The sequence below is a fragment of the Topomyia yanbarensis genome, chromosome 3 (assembly GCF_030247195.1).
Source record: "Topomyia yanbarensis strain Yona2022 chromosome 3, ASM3024719v1, whole genome shotgun sequence".
Lineage (NCBI taxonomy): Eukaryota > Metazoa > Arthropoda > Insecta > Diptera > Culicidae > Topomyia > Topomyia yanbarensis.
This window is the reverse complement of record NC_080672.1, coordinates 352,676,439-352,694,688: the sequence shown is the minus strand read 5'-3', so window position 1 is coordinate 352,694,688 and position 18,250 is coordinate 352,676,439. Positions and strand designations below refer to the sequence as shown.

The following is an 18,250-nucleotide window of genomic DNA, read 5'->3' as shown; positions in this document are numbered from 1 at the left end:
CTCGCGCCACGAAAAGGCGAACAGGTAGACGAACCTTGTGAAAGAGGAGATAGTTGTGTAGAACAGACCCAATGAATGTTACTCGAGTGTCAGTCCTATTCCCATCAACTGCGACTGATGCTGGACGTTTGCAGTCTTCACTGGCGCAAGCTTGGGGTCTTTAAAACAGCCAACTACATGTGTCAGCAAATCCGCGTAATGCAAACTTTAATCGGAGACGCCCCCATAGATTTCAACCCGATTAGCTGGTACATATATTCTGTACTATTTCGTAAAGGGCGCTGTAGCTGGCGGTATAATTTACCTGCTTCAAACTATTGACCACCACCAGAAGCTTATAAGGGCGAATTTTTGATATTTTCGTCAGAAATTTACAAACTTTTTGTCTTTGGCCCGGAGAAAAATCAAATATGGCCCGGTCGGCCAGCCTGCATATATCTTGAGCCGAGGAGTCGGTTTTATTTAAGTAATATTACCGTGTGTGAAAACGCTCGTGTTTCGGTTAGAATGTACGGGGGGAAACCGAACGTGAATAAAAGCGATCTGTCACAGACGAAAGCTCGTCTACTATGAATATTTTTTTTTGTTATGCACATGTGTTTTCGACAATTTGTTAAATTGAATAATTATTAGTTTTAATGACTACAGCATTTCAAAAGATTGGTTGCAACGATATCATCGTATGTGTTTTTATATAAATGTGCCGTGTCACATTTTTTCAGTTATAGAAGCGTTAGCGAATGAGCTAATCTACAATCACAGTTTTTTTTGTTTATTTCAAGGATCTCCTCCCAAGACTCTATGTATAATTTTGTTGTAAGGACCAGATTTATTATATTGACAATATTGGTAAAATGATTATTATTTACTGAACCAATACGCTCAATGCTTTCAGCAATTTTTTTTTGGTATTCTATATTCCTTAAATTAGGCTCTGTAGTGCATATATTTTATTATGCGTATCTTCATTCAAACCACTATATTACATTTTCAATAAAAATACACAATTTACAATACATTTCATATCAAATATGCTGTGAATGAGAGGGTGCATCAAAACATCATTCTAACTGTGTCTTGGATTAGGGTACGTGGATCGCCTCTCCCTAGTCAAAAGATAGAAATGGCTACAGTGACCACATAATTCCTTTGGGTTATGTTGTTGATATTATTGCTCGTATCTGTCATGGCATAGTTTGCCTGACCCATTCTTCTTTTACAAACCATCAGGCAGCTCCTTAACGAGTATTACAAATAGCGCCATTCAAAATGACTCCATTTTATTGCTGGAAGGAGATCCTTAGTCCCATATGACTGTCCCTGTGGAGTGCGCATAAGAACTTTTGCTTATGGATCCAACCTATTTTGGACCTTCAAAGAGCTAAAAATGAAAGTTGTTCACGGGCATAGTTTTTGCCTTACTGTCGAAAGCAACTGCAGCCATTGGGATAGTCCTTGCACTGATGGTAGCTTCAACACATCGCATCATACACTACCGCAATCAAAACAATCTTTTTGTTTCCAGCACACAGGAAAGAATCAGCTGTGCGGCCAAACTAAAACATAAACTTGAATTTAGAGTGGGACATGGTTATATGAAAAAATAAAATTTTGCTCCGAGTAGCTTTTTGGGTCCCATTTAGCTTCCAAAACAATTTTGCAAACTTTTAGCTCCATCGGTCAAACTATATTTTTGCGCCCACGGTTCAAAATTTACATGGCATTTCGAATGAGCAAATCATCTTTTGCTAAATAATTCTTCCAAGGGTCGCCCCTTACCTCCTAAAAATTATTAGATGTCTGATTTTTATAGGAAATTGATCAAGGAAACAAAGTCTAGAAGACCGCGAAACGATCTGATGCTTGTAGAAAAAGTTATTAGGCAAAAACCGATTGATGCCCTGGAGATTGATGAAAATTTTTATAGCATTACTGCTGCTCATGTTCGAATTATATACAAAATTTTTAACTTTCTCAATTTATCTCCCAAAACTCTTGCGAAATGAACAAACAGTATAGATAAATGATTTAGGCACATTAAGAGAAGATTAAAAGAAAATTGCGTATAATTGGAAAACCAACAGCAGTGGTGCTAGAAAAAATGAATATTTTATCAATCGTCAGAGCATCAATCGGTTTCTGATTAATAACTTTTTTCTCGAGCGTCAGATCGTTTCGTGGTTTTCGAGACTTTGTTTCTTTGTAAAATTTCCTATAAAAGCCACATAACAATTTATAATGGGCGATAATGGGCGACTCCTGGAGGAATTATTTTGTGAGGGTTAATTTTCCTATACAAAATCCCATGTAAACTTTAAACAGTGGGCGCAAAAATATAGTTTCAGGGATCGAGCCAAGAATTGTTGTTCTAGGACCCAAATGACACCTAAAAAGTTGCTCGGAGAGCTGGAATCTAATTTTTGTCCCACCCTATTGAGCATATATTGTAATGCAATTTCATGTATAAGTAATCAATTATTTCAAGTTCTTCAACTGATTGCAGAGATTTTACTTTCATCTGCACATAAAATTCGACTCGAGACAATGCAAGGGTTCGTGTGAAACTAGTCAGATGGCGTCCATGAGCTAGATGCCTGTTTACAATTTTTTCGGATCAATGGAGTATAAGGCATTGCGTTTTAGGCAGATTTTTTTTTCCGATAAAGTGAAGTTTGGCACGCCCAGGAGGCTATAATTGGGTTGTTGCGGTGAGAATAGATGCTCAGAATTGAACATTTATTTATATTTATTCCGAAAATTGAGACATTTCTGCTAAATTAGAATTATATGGATGCTTAGAAAACAGTTCACTGATACATAAGTCTGAGGTTAATTTGAAATATGTTCGAAAAATAGTGCGGTCTTCTTTCTAATAGGGCCAAATATGCCCTATATGGAAATCCATCTAAATAATAAACCTTTAAAGTGATTTTGAAAAGCAGAACATGTTGTTGAATGTTTTGCAATGCTTTATGATTGCAATTAAAGAGGAAAATGGTAGTTAAAGGATATCGTTATTCAAATTCTCCCAAAAATGTTGCATATATGTTGCAGAATTCTACAAGGACACCTAAGATCTCGCGTTTCGTAGTTTTTACGCTAAAATTTAGAACCTCCACGAGGAAGCAATATGGTACCTTCTCTTTTTACGCTATTCATGAGCTTCATGCGGCGGGCATAGCAAACTTTTTAAAGCTATACGCAGCTTACCTAGGTTTAATCCCCAACATCGCACACAGCATTACAGATTTTTCTAACCTTAAGGGGTTAGTGACCCCAAGGTTAGAGCTTCTATAATCAAATAATAGTAAAAAAAAGTCCTTTGGATATATTCGTTAGTTGGAGTCGCATTGCCAGCATGCTAAGTTATATCATCCATAAAGTCAGACGGGCATATTTGGAATACAAAGGCGACTGGCTTGCTATAGGTATAGGTAGCTTAATACATATATTCGAGGGTTAACCCCAGTTTAGCCGTCTATACAGTAAAGACCCGTTTTTATCAGCCCCTTGGCGAATTTCAAGCTGATAAAACAGGGACATATATTTTTCTGTCTTTTTAATAAACCGAAGCTCTTAAAATATTCTTCTTTGTTCCTTAGATAAGGCCTTGCAACCTTTTCTGATTATTTACTTTAAGGGGGTTTGACAGCGCAAAATTTAAAAAAAAATGATATTTTTTTTTGCATTTTTCGGATCTCTAAGATAAGAAATATATGCCCAAGAAAGAATTTACTCGAATTCGACTTGGTTCGTCTGCTAGAGCCCATCAAACTACCAACTATCAATTTTCTTATGAAGCTGATAAAATCGGGGGCTGATAAAATCGGGTGCTGTTAAAATCGGGTCTCCACTGTATTAACAAACTCAACATCATTCTTCTGATCTTTACTAACTAGAACAGAACAATTTGTGTGATTCCGCCCTTTCTAAATTTCTAAAATCTCTTTCTATTTTGAACTGGCTCAACGCAAATTAAAAAAAAATGTCAATGGCTACAGATAATTATCCTGAAAAGAAAAAATTGCTCGGAAACATAGTTCTAAGAACATAGGCAACAGGTATCTCGGTACTGATACATACGATGAGTAAATCTACTGTAGCGATATCAAAGGATTGTGCGGTATGCCGTATTCCACACCATTCTCAGATCAGGGAAAGTGCTTTTAAAAACTCGAGAGTTCCATTTTCGAATTTCCAGTATTGATGGGACCCGCAAACGCAGCAATGCTTTGTTTTAGGTGCGTTATAAGGATTTTTGTTTCAATTAACTATTTATTTGTTCAAGTAATGTGAACAGTGTACAAAGTTTTGGTTGCTATCATACTAAAATAAACTATGCTTTATTAGAAATAAAAATAAAAAAGAATCAAACTAGTCTGCAGGGCCTATGCGAAATATAGGTATGAAGCGTCAAAAATTGATCTAGTAAAATGGCAAAAACAGGAAATAGTCACAAAGACGAGCAAAAACTTTCAATAACTAACTAATAACAAACATAATATACTGGAGCCCTTGAGAAGGTTCCAAATGGAACGAAACGTCGGACAGAAACAAACAAGTATCAACCAGTATCTTCAGCGAGGCATCTAACAGAGTTTACTGCACCGGCTTCAACACTGCTTGGATTTTTTTATGATCTCATCAGAATCAGAACTTCTTCGCTTATGCGATATGATCCGTGCTCAGTCGTTTGTAATGATACACTAGTACTGTATCTTATTGGATAACTATGTGAACTGGTGAAGTAGTAGGTGTCTTATTTCTGTCTCTTCTTTGATTTTTAAAATTTTCTAAATTTTATTAACTTATTTTTCAATTTCTTATTTTGTACTCTTTAACATTCAATTAGCTAGAGATTACTGAGTAGGGAAATTTATGAAAACTAAGAGCTTAAGTACTCCAGTAGGAGCAAGGATGTGAAATATACGGATTGGAAAACTAGAAGAGGCAGGGTCATTAGAAACATGCTTAAAATCTTACGGGCTAATCTTTTCTCTTTTGCTGACAGGAGTCGAGCTTAGGCAGCATAACTACGAAGCACTCAAGTCTACCAACATGTCACTTGGTAAAGCCAGACTTGTCCATCTTTACCGTGAGAACCGTATTTTTCGATTTTCTCGTGATTCTCTTGCTAAGCCCCATAATTCTTTTGATTTCGTATGTTCTTAAATATTTGCTGTCAAAGCTGTCTTATCGTACAAAGTCAGTCCCTAATGCGTGGCCATTCACTTCTAATACAGAACTCCTATACTTTACCTCACGTGGTCCCAGCTGGGCTACGAGAAACCATAGTAATGATTGAATAACCATCCCCGGAGGAATTCTTGGTCGTATGCTAACATGAATAGAGAAAGCCGAAGCAGGTCTGTTCTCCATACTGGAAGCGGCTCGAAGGAACGTCTGACCCAGAATGGACAGATGTAGAATAAATTCGCTACATCGGCAGCTACACCCAAGATGGCACGAGGGTATGTAAGGGACCGCTTGATGAATCGACAGGCTGAACTTTAAATCAACATTCCCATTAAATTTCCTTGATTTCTTAACTGTTGATTCTCTAAATTCTGTTGATTCTCTTGATACTTCTAACGTGCTTGTTTCAATGGGTCTTCAAGCCCTCCCAACAAACTATTTAGCTGGATAATGGCTTAAACAGTTCTTGTTCAGCTTATTATCTCGAATCAAAGACTTGTTCAGTTTTTGTTGTTTGTTGGGCAATACAGAAGGATTCTTTTGATTCACTTTTTTGTTGCTGCTTAATGTCTAATTTTCCTGACCGTAAACTATTTTTTTCCGATTCGAAATTATTCATTTATTTGATTACTAGAAATTGTCTAAATATGGTATAAAAAGCTCAAAAGACGATCTAATATCGTGGCGATTCAAACACTGCCCCTGAGATTCGCTGAAATATGCACCTGTTTTTTTCCAGTGCGAGAATCGGAACTACCAAAAACGTTCCATCATTTGTTTTAAGTTACAAGATGCTCATAGCTTGAAAATTGTAACCCGCCGGGCCTGTAAGATTCCCTTGACATCCGAAGGGTTAAAATCCAATTGGAAGTGGAACTGATATTGACATGATTTGTAATACTATCGCGAACGATAATCACCCTGCCTGGCAGTTGGTGATAAACACCAGCTACACAAATCGACCTTCAGAAACCCCACGCTTATCATCTGTCACTAATCCCAACGTACACACGCTCTCTCTCTCTCTCATCGACAAGACCATTCCCCGCACTCAATCAAAGCCGTCAATAAATCATCCAATGATAACCAACCTGTTTTATTTGTTCCTCCACTCGCTCCTATTGCTCATCACGTCTGTGTACTGAACTGTCATATTAACAAGTCGTTCACATGTCGAATGCGAGAACCGGCTGTCGTTGTCTTATCGAGCCTCCACTACTGTGTTGGACTCTTCCATCAGAGCCAGGATGGTGATAGGGAGGGGGAGGGACCCGCACTACAGCCGTCTGTCGCCCGTCCTCTCCCATCGAATTTCGTTATCAGTGATAGCATTTCACAGGAAAACCACTCACACGCGCCGTCCCGAGCAAACCGACCGATGACCGTCCTACGCTGCAACCATGAATCATATCAGCACACACAAAAACACTCGCTTTCACTTCGGAACAGTTCGAGACCCTATCACGGGACAGTGAGAGGGACTACATAGTATCTACACTCCAGCTTCCACTGGATGTTGTTCCTTCGTCTCTCGACCTCAGATAAGACACGGTCACTTATCAAAGTCTCACTCCGCCTGGGGTTCCAACTTTCCCCACTGGATGGCAGCCGGGTAGCAAACAACGCATCTCTTATTTCCCGTCATGTTTCCCGCAGACGGCAAATGGCGCCACTGTTCGAAAAGTCAGCTCAATAAAAAAATCACCTCTTTATGCACACAGCACGTCTTCGGCCACCGACGCGCCAAAGAGATGCTTTCCATAATTGTCACTAATTTAACTTCCTGCAGCGATTTCCCTTCGCTTGATTTCGATTCACACACACACTTTTGACTACTTTTCGCTTCCATCGGCCGAGAATCCCGCGCGATTCGTTTCGCAAGGACTTCTGGTGATGAACTGGCACCCGGACTGGCACTACATTTGTCATCTAGCCTGCTGCGGTACACCCCCTACCACCCGCTCCGGCATCGACAGGATTTCCCCCCTACAATTTTTGCATGTTCCTCGCACGGCTTCGCGCATGTTATTTCATAACCTTTTTTTTCTTCTTCATCATCGATCCTACTGCTGCTGTTGTTCCTTCCCTATTTTATATCTTCCACTAACGATATCTTAGAAGGAATCAGCATGATTACCACGATAGGACAAAAAAAGCGTACAGCATATAAACTCACTCTACACGCAGCATGGTTCTTATTTTTCTAGTCACACTCCACTGTACAGAATCTGCAGCCGTACCCATCGAATGCAAAAACGAAAAAAAAAACACATTCATCGCTCTGCCACTCACGCACACATCGGCAACAGGGCCGCCGGTTTGCCGCGTGACTTAAACACCAACAACGGTTCGCTTGTGCTAACTTGCAGCAACTACCACCGCCACCCAACGCACGGCCTACTACCTCCCACGGACGGGAACCGGGATCGTTCGATGGATGGACGGACGGACGAACGAACGAACGAACGGATGAAAGGACGGTAAAGTTCCGCACCGTCAAGCACAGCACAGCACAACAAACAACACACTCGGTTTATGAGCAATACTATACACCACCGCATCCAAGCAGGCCGCTCCGCGCACACACTTCATAACTTCAGAAAAAGACACGCCTATTTTTCCCCCTCGCAACACGCTGTTCGACAGGCAGTGAATGCATTCACAGCGGTGACAAATACTCTGCACACAGCGAAAGTCAACTACGTGTAACTGATCGTTGCAGGAGAGTGGGGTAACATTCCGCAGAAAAGGAATGGCTCGAGGAATCGGTCATGCGCAGTGGTGTGCTGGTGTTTGTCAAAGCGAAGCGTCGAATGCTACGATGGAAACTGGTGGATTGTGCTCTGGCGGATGCTAGTGGAACTTTCGGTCGGGGCTGGTTTCATCAGCGAGTTCTCATACAGCGTTGAATGGAATGTGCTGCCGGTGGCGGTAGGTGTTCGGGTTTGGAACTAAAAATAGTGTATGACGATGGGAACGCGCGTGAGTTTTAGGGGTTGGTTTCTGATTCTAGGAATATGGAGGGGTTGAAAATTCAAATAGGCAAGGATTGCTTCCCGAAAGAATCTTGGCTTCGTTAAGTTTTGCTAGTAGGGTGTAAAACAACCCTAGCGAGATGGTGTTTCAGGCCCAGTTTGCGACAAAAACTGACGAGAATGCCAAGTATGTGTTTAAAAATGAACCAAAACAGGTCACTTACTGGACGTCTTTTGAGCGAGTCGTTGGCACAACCTAAGAACGCCGATATAATATATCCTTTTCTAAGGGGATAGAGTGCCTGTACATGATCCTTCTTAAAATTAATTCTAGTTTTATACAGTTATACAGTTAACTCTCTCTATGTCGATATTGAAGGGACCATCGACAAAGGGAGAGATCGACATATAGAACACAATGATTTTTTTTGAGACAACTTTTCCTTCAGGACATCATAATGCGTACCGGAAAATGAAGATTGATGCTCGTATTGGGGGGAGTAGGGTAGTAGACGACGAGGTAAAGTGCACACACACTGCAAAACATCAAGTTTGCTGTTTGAGAAGGAATCTTGAGACTTGACCAAGTTTTCATCTAAACCTGCATAAATCTCTAAAAGTTTTCAATCCTTCCAAAGTCATTGAGATATAATGTAAAAAGGTATTATTCGTGTTCATAATTTTTTGCGGAATTTTTAATTTACTTTTTCAAAAGTTATAAAAGTTTGTCTCAGATCGTTTTTTTTATCAAATCTCCCCACTGCGGAGAGACTTGACCAAGGCCTGGGGAGACTTGACAAAGAGAATTTTGAAAAATCAGAACAAAAAATAATGACATAAATAATACTGTAATCCTTTTGTCCATATTGTCGAAGTCATTAGGTAGCAGTAAAAATATAAAAGGGTTGCATTTCATAAATTTCAACTGTGTTTAATGCATTTCCTTTTAAGGATTAACTGTAACTAATTAATTCTATTTCAATGTTCCGATTTATGTAAAATCATTTCACTAGTTCATAAAGTATAGAATAATGTATGAGTGCTTTAGAAGTAATTATTATGCGAGTAGATATGTCCATACAAAGTTTGATAAATTACATTATTTAACGCAAATTTATTAAATACGGAATCTTTTCTATAAAGAAAGATTTTTTCAATCCAAACTTTTAAAATTACCTTAACGGACAGAAACTAGTATAAAAATATTCTTGAAATTTTTTTTAGAACCTAATAGAACACTTCATAGCCAATAATAGAATTCTGCACTTGGTCGCCTCCCCATGTTCCCCTAATTGAAATTGTTTTGACCACGAAAGTATGATTTCCGTGCTACAGATGGCTGAATTTTAAATATGTTTATAGCACGTAAAAGTCAAAATTCTGAACCTAAAAATGCATAATTTCTAGAAAACCTCAATATATGCAGATTAAGATGAATTCGTTTTACAAAGTCTCGTAGGAAAACATTGAATATCCACTTTACTCCAAATCATATCTTTACTGCCCCTATATGCAGAATATTGATATAGGACTTAGCGCCCTGATCGCCAATTTTTATTTCATTATGATGCTTTGTGATGTCCTGAGAGAAAAAAAAACCACATCGACATAAAGAGAGAAAAATATAGGCAATTATAAAGCTAGGTACATCGAGATAGGGAGATATCGAGATAGAGAAAATATCGACATAGAGGAGTTTTTATACGTGCGATCTGAAGGGACCCACGAAATAATCGAGATAGAGAAAAATATCGACATAGAGAATATCGACATAGAGAGAGTTAACTGTATTTCCTCGATAGAGAAATATCGATAGAGATTCATACTAGGAAATAATATAAGTAACGAAAAAATTAAACTTCCTGCGTACTGTCCGGAAATCCGTTGGTAAATAATGGTGGCCTATTAAACGACTTAATTGAGCAAAATGTATTAAAATCGTGCCTTTCTCAACCCTAACCCTTGTACCGTGGATGACCCAGAATTGATGAAGGTCTAAACGCGTCTTAACTTCCGCAGCGTATTTCAAACAAACCTTTGCAGATTACCAATGAGCGTTTTAGGAAGACATAGGAGTATTCAGTGGCGGCGCGAGGTGTTTTGTCGCTCGGGGCCAAACATTAAATTTGCCGCCCTTTTTGCAACGAATTTTCAAAAAAGTTCAACTATGTCCCACCTTTTCACATGAAACGAATGTGATAAAGGTATTAGAATGGGTCTACACAAAAATGAACTTTTTCACATTTTATTGCCAATATTTTGTCCTGGCGGTAGTGTTGCGCATAAATTTCCTCGCGAAAGGTGTGGCTACGACTCCGTTCACATGTTCGCTCCGCGCTCATGTCCTTTAATTATGGCAATAATTGGTGCCTAAAATTTTCTTGTTTGAGCAAATAGAGGGCATTCTTCATTTGGTTTATGACTACTGGTACACCTTCTATAAAATATTACATATTAAAAAAACTGATCAAGGAATTGGACATATCATTTTAAAATATTATTTTTGTGAGATACTGGCGATCAACCTTTTTTTAAATTCTCTAGCTAAACGTTCAGAGAAACATAATTTTCTTTTAATCCCTATCAAACCCATTTTATTTATAAACAATAACGTTTATCAATTTTTGGCTAAGGAAAGACTAGCTTACAAAACTAATTATTGAGACTATTAAATTTCATTTGACCACTAGCACATATAAGTAATATTCATAGAACTGATGTAATTGCAATTTGTCTGGATAGATCCCGGTGAAACAGTGCTGCCAAGGACAGCGGGCATAACATAATTTTTTGATATCTTTATGATGGCTCGAATTATTATTGAAAACTGATAGACTCAATTAAGACCGTCTTTGACTACCTTTTCCATACTATTTGATTATAGTAATCATTGTAAGGGAATTGTATTGAGCATCGGATGTTAAATTTTGAGCAGCTTTTAGCACGGCGAAAGAAGAACCTATCTTAATTAAAACAGGTTTTTATGCTCCGAGATCGCGGCAGTTTTGAAGAAAAATTGTTTTGGAGCCCTATATGCACCAGAGAAAAAGTGGAACATGAATGGGCTAATGTATGTTTTTTAAATATTATCTTGTCATATTAATGTATCGCAATGTTCACTTTTTTAATGCTTTTGGAGTACTACAAATAACACGGTGCCATAGTGATTCTGTACTTTTCAAGTGACCTGGGTTATAGATTTCATCAAATGCAACATAAAATATTGTATGAGAAATGCTGTATACCCTCAAAATCTTGATTTATAGCCAAAAGTTTTCATATTTTTCGGGACCTTCGCCGCTGAAAGATTTTCTAAGCGGTCATTTTTCAACTGATTTTCAATTTCTGTGTTCTGCAAAGAAGACGAAAAGACCTCTCCAACGGTATGCTATGTTATGTTCTTTTGTTTAAAATACTCGTTTAAATGCGGGTTTAGGACAGCAACTCGTAAACAACCAATATTTTGCGATTTTTTCATGAAAATTAGGAAAATTATTCAACAATTTTATTAAAAATTTAGAGATTTAATTATGCATCTAACGACCTGTTTATCTCCAAATTCGGCTACAATCTTCAAACTTTTACTTTAAAGTTTATACACATGCTTCCAAATGTATACGCAATCGAGCAAAAAAAAATCGATTTTTTTTATGGGGACGGCCCCTTGAAAGATCATGCGAGCAAGTTTCTAATTTGGAAACGCTGTCATTTTTCAACCAATTGTGATTGAAAATACCGCATAACACTTTTAACAAAAGAATATAACATAGCATACCGTTGATAGGGCCATTTCTTCCTCGTTACAGAATTCACAAAAAAATTAAATCCGGCTGAAAAATGACTGCGAAACTAATATTTTAGACCCGAAAAATAGTTTTTTTGCCATAAATCAAGATTTTGTGGGTATATTAATTTGATCAAATGTGGCTTTGTATTGTATTTGACCTAACCTAACCTTTACTAAATCACTTGAAAAGTACATTCTTTTTTATTTTGTAACCCCGTGTAATTATTCATTATGGTACAAGAGTCGACAATTTTTTTATAGTATTTGTAGTATTTGTATACTAATAACAAGGTCGTCGAATTATGTATACTTCCATATGTTCGCCAGCTTCTACCTCGTGCCTCAGCTTTGTAAGTAATTTAAGATATAAGATTTTATGGTCACCGCAACATATTTATTTCATGGACTTGTTGACTTTTCTCGGTGAAAATGAAAACTCCAAATTTTCCCATTACCACACGTAACGTTTCGACTTACTGCTCTTCATCCATCGTCGGACGCATAAACTTATATCACGCATCTCCATTCACTCTCGTTCACTCTCCACCGCTAGGCGGGCGATCACTCTTCGACTGTCTGCGTTCCTCGTCTGAACGCAGACAGTCGAAGAGTGATCGCCCGCCTAGCGGTGGAGAGTGAACGAGAGTGAATGGAGATGCGCGATATAAGTTTATGCGTCCGACGATGGCTGAAGAGCAGTAAGCCGAAACGTTACGTGTGGTAATGGGAAAATTTGGAGTTTTCATTTTCACCGAGAAAAGTCAACAAGTCCATGAAATAAATTTGTAAGTAATTGTTTGTCAAAATTTGAGTCCTATATATATGCTCCCAAACGACTCCAGATGAAAGGGCGGCTAAGAAGCTTCTACCATAATTCCAAATTTGCGTAAACAAATTAATAATCGTCATCATTATCTTAGTGACCTAGTGACCGAAAAATCCGGATAACCGAATCATAATTGAATGTATTTTAGAGTTCCAGGTTACTTGATCTTGAATCGCCGGTTCCCAACCTCCATGGACGCCCACAGCATGCGCATCTTCCTCAATACACCGCCAGCGATAGCGGGGTATACCGCGCAGTCCACGACCTCTTCCAGGTTCTCTGCTGATCATAACTTTAGCTGGTTCTCTCTTGTCATACAAGCTCAGCTCACTGTAGTGTGCCGTGTTTTATCAGCCTTCCAACCATGCTGGCCATGGTTGTGTACTTGGCACCGTTAGGGGTTCATGCGACTGTGCTATTCTTAGGCTGTGGGGCTTTAGCTGACTACGTAAACCACATTCGCAGAAGCAACATGCATTGTTCCTTCGCGGCTAACATCGTTATCATATGACACTAGTGTTCTAACATATATGAATTTGTTTGTACCGTACCGTACCCTATCGATTTCCACCTCGAACCCAACGTCGTGCTGTCACGTTCTCTACCAGCTACCATGTACTTTGTCTTGTGAGAGTTTATAGTCAGTTCGATTCTTGCAGCTTTACTTATGAAAGGCAACAATGCCTGCTCCACTGCTCTGCGATCAACGCCAATGATGTCGATGTCATGTTCCTTTTGCACATCAGATCTTTGTATGGCTTGATTTTATCTTACCCAGCGTCATACGAATCAGCTTAATCAGTTTTGTCGGGAAATCATGCTCAATCAGATGGTGAGTCCGCAAGTTGTATTCCCGGAATATATTCAGAATTTGTCGCTGGGTAAACATTTGGTCTGTCGTTGATCGTTGATCGACCGACAAAGCATTCAGCCAACAGGCGCAGGGTCCTCAATAGAACACGAGAGACTACCTTGTAGGCGGCATTGAGTTATGCCTAAGAAGATATTATGTTCGAGTTTGTAGCACTTCTTGAAGATAGGACATATGAGGCCATTCAACCAATCCAAGGGCATTTTTTCTTCCACGCAGATCATCCCGATAACGGAGTGAATTGCTTCTCTCAGGTCTCTTAGACTTTTAGAAATTCATCCGGAATTCCGCCCTTCCCAACGGCCTTATCGTTGTTAAGCTCTCGCACCTGACCAACGCACCTGATTTTCAACAGGAACGAAAACACCTTTCCAATGGAATTAAAAGATTGTAAATACAAAGTATACTTTTTGAGTTATAGACATTTAAAAACAAACAAGTTGTTTCCAAAAAAAGTTCAATAGCTTTGTAGTTGAGTTTTGATAGTTTGTGTAGAACGATTTTTCCCCAAATACAACTCTCTATCACCGCTCGAAAGATTCTTAACCATGAACCAAACACTCTGTATATGATAGAGTTCCCTGGTTTAATCCCAGCAAATTAGTCTGCATACTCCCACTACTTTAAGTTCGTTCGGAAACTAATCTCAGTTGAATCTTTTGAGACTGAGCAATCTGTATATAATTTTGTTCGATTGCATCCGTCGTCTTGATCCCCTACTTTTTAATAGTCAATCACCAAAATAAGCGCCGCCACTGGGAATATTTACCCTGTTTTCGGACACATTCTCAGTTTTCGCTTTTCTATAAAAAGGCTATGCAATCACACTGAAAATCTATTCTTTAACCGAGGCGAGTCTTTTATGCCATTCGACTCAGTATGTGACCAACAATTGCACATCGGTTACTCGGAGATGGCCGAACCGGTTTTATCATACTTAATTTCAAGTACAACGTAGACTGCTATTGAATTTAATTTATTTCCGATTTCCGGTTCCGGAGTTACGGCTTTAAGAGTGCGGTCACACAGCAAATTCCCATATAAACTGGTAACACCATATTGCATAAATGATTTATTTCATATTAGAATGGGTGCACCATTAGTTGGATATGTGAGTCTAGATCACTAATGATAAATCAAAATAGTTTTGACCACATTTGTCGTCTACAGGGCCACCGAAAGGAGAGGGGGGACGGGGTGTTTCCCCCCGGGCCCGGAGTTGTGGAGGGGGCCCCGACTTTGAACAGAAGAAATGATTCTGTTCAATATTATTTCAATAACAATTTGTTGGAAAATTCAATTAGAGTTTCAATATTGGTATGATTTAATTTCCTCCAATTTCTATCATAAAGTTAATCGTACATTACGTTATAAAGTTTATTCTGCGTTAAAGACTAATCTAAAGAAAACGTTGAAACTTAAAAATCAAAAACGATTTAACTGCGCAGTAGGCAAAAAGACATAAGATCTGTTTTTGTAAATTGTTCATTTAAAAACTAAAACTTATTTTCTATTTCATATTATACATAATTTTTTTCATGGATTTAGACTATTTTAAAAATTGAGCTGGCAAAAGTTGAAAATTCTTGGCTCTCGAAATTGATTTAGATTCGTATTTTTCTAACTAATTTTGAAACTTTCAATTTGTGGATTGGTTTCTAAAAAACAGTGGTTTCTCAACATTAGTCCAATTTTTTGTGTATCCAGGACGATATGTGACTCCTATTTCTACTTAATCTAATCCGTCGTGGCTGCTAAATGTTTCACAAATAAATTAGAAAGAAGAAAACTTAGCAACCTTCTTTTAGAATGCTCAACTGTTCAAATAGGATTTGTGAAACGAATTCTGAATAACTTTACAAAGAAAAGAAGAAAACGATCCATCGTAATTTTTCGTATTCACTTGAATTTTTTTATTTAAATACCCGAATGTTTTTGTCATCTTCAACTAACTTTCTTAATTTAAATGATTTTTTTCATTTTTTTCTCTTGTTTCATATTTGCTTTTTTGTTTCTCTTCCATTTCATTCAGTTTTTGTATTCATTCTATTTTCTTCATTCAATCTTATTTTTTTTTTTGAATATTTTGCCCCATATTTTCCTTTATCTATTTTAACCATTTTTGCTTCCCTTTTAAAATTTGTCCTATTTTTTTAATTCGTTTTATCATTCCACGTTTTTTTCCATTTTGTCTATCGTTTTATTCGTTTCTTTTGTATTTGTTTGATTAACTGATTTAATTAAATTTCTTTGCATTTTTTCATAACTTCCAATAAGCTTATTTTAGTATTTCTCTATCCGCTTTTTTCATTTTAGGTTTTTCTCATTAGCTCAACGAATATTTTTTTCTTTTTCTTTCGGTATTATTTTTTTTTCGTGTTGTGAAATTTTCTGTTTTCCATTTATTAGTTTTGAAATATATAATTTTCTTTAGCATGGATTTTTAATATTCTCCCATTTTTGTTAATTTTTGTTTGTTTCTGTTCCATTACTTTTAGTATTTTCCTGTTTTACTCATTTAAATAATTTTAAGTTCAATGTTTTCTATTTTGTTACTTGTTTCATTTTAATATTTTTCCTATTATTTTATTTTGATCTTTATTTTTAGAATGATTTCGGTTTTTCATTTCATATTATTTTAAATTTTCCCCACTGCTCCTTTATATAGATTTATTTATTTTTAACCCATTTATTTTTTAAATTTTCTCATGTTTTTCTTTGTGAAAATATTCCTGTTTTTGCATTTCTTCTAGGATTTTTATTTTTACTCATTTTGCTTTTACATGTTTCCTATGATTTAACTATTGTTCTTTTTGGGCTATTTTGACTTGTTCCTGTTTTCTATTTTTCTTCAATACATTCCGTTCAATAGCCTCCATTTGTTTTTTTCTATTAGTTCTTTAAAAAAATAACTTGTCCATGAATAGATTTTTCATAGCTATTTTATTTTTATCTTTCTATTCCATTACCATTTTGAAACATTTTTTTATCATTTTCCCATTTTCTTGTTTTCATGCTTTAAATTTTTTAAACTTGCTGCTAATTTTTATATTTCAAGCATTTTGTATAGTTTTTATTTTTAAATTTAACTCCATTTCGATCATTTCCATATTTGTTTATTGTAGTCTAGTTTTTATATTTTTTGTTGTCATCATTTTTCTTTCTTTTGTCATTTTTATTGTTCCATGTTCATGATGTTTTATTTTGATTTTGTTATTTCATTATTAAACCTATTTTTTAATATTTTTTTCTATTTCTTCAATATTTGTCTAATTTTCATTTTCTTCGTTTAATTTGATTGTTTCAATTATTCAATCTGTTCTATTATGTTATTTCTTCAAACAGTTCAATTTTTTACCTTTTTTTTATTTTTCCATTGTCTTAATTTTTTTCAATTTCTGTTGTTTCTCTGTTTTGGATTTTTTTTCTATTAGATAGATTTTTGACTATTTGCCTATTATTAATCTTTTTCCATGATTTTAAGAGACATTTTGTAGCTTTCTTGATTTTTTCATTTTCATCTATTTATCAGTTTTTTGAAATCCTACTATAAATAGAACCAAGAATAGCAGGCAAGTTTACGAAATTTTACGAATTTTTTTCGAAATTTTACGAAATTTTCCGAAATTGTACGAATTTTTACGAAATCATACGAAATTTTATAAAACTTTTGTTCGCGCACATTCAAGCGTCTGTAAAGCTGTCGGATAATTATGACGAGAGAAATTGTTCGGTTCGCGGTGTAGTAAGAACTCGCGGTCACATTAACTAATTTCAGTGGGTTTATTCCATACTTATCATAAGCACAAACTGTCCAGTATAAAACAAGAGCGTATCCGATATAATTCAACTGTAATTTATTGTACAGTGCAGTACTGTAAAGAGGTTTTCATTTGATGATAACTGTTTAGTACTGACTGACTGTGGATAATTCTTGATACTAGCTCTTAATATCAACTTTGAATGATGACTGTTTAACTGTTAATTGTTTGAACTATATATATAGGTTGCTACCACTATTAGATGAACACAACTGTTCATACAGGAAATGAGAATATTCTAGAACCTTATCTATGTATGCGTGAAACGCAACTGATTGCTTCAAGCTGTTCCGTAACGTACAGCTGCTCGAATTTTAGGCTAGTAATAAACTGTTTTGAACTACAGTGGGTTCATCCTAAAATGATTCAACAATGCTAAGACTGGCGTAAACAACTTTAATGCTAAGTTGCGTTGCGAAGCACGGTGCTATTCGTAGATTGCATACACACTAACCCAGCCCAAACTTGTTCAGTAATTTCTTTTGACGACTTGCTCAGTAAAGTGATATTTTTAAGGAGCTGTCAGCAAATTGTTTAAAAATTTGCAGAATAGTTTTCATTTTTTAGCGATTTTCAGTAATTTTTCGAATAATTTACTGAAACCCGCAATATTTTTCACTGAATTTATCAGCTCTTCTGTTTTTTTTCGGTCCATAAACATTATTCAGTAAAATACTGACTAGGGTTCGTCGCGGTTGCGGTAATTACCGCAACCGCGCGGTATTTACCGCACCCGCACCGCAAAAACTGCGGTGCGGTGAGACACTTTTTCCT

The 18,250-nt window shown here is 36.8% G+C and overlaps 1 long non-coding RNA gene across 1 annotated transcript in view; it reads right to left on the bottom strand.

The window, feature by feature from the left end:
* The window catches only part of LOC131691012 (uncharacterized), a 73,260-nt gene extending 65,870 nt beyond the window's left edge, over positions 1-7,390 (bottom strand). Inside the window, exon 1 of the long non-coding RNA XR_009305672.1 lies at positions 6,288-7,390. This is a non-coding gene — a long non-coding RNA (uncharacterized LOC131691012). The remainder of the gene's footprint in view (positions 1-6,287) is intronic.
* Positions 7,391-18,250: the final 10,860 nt, after the last annotated feature.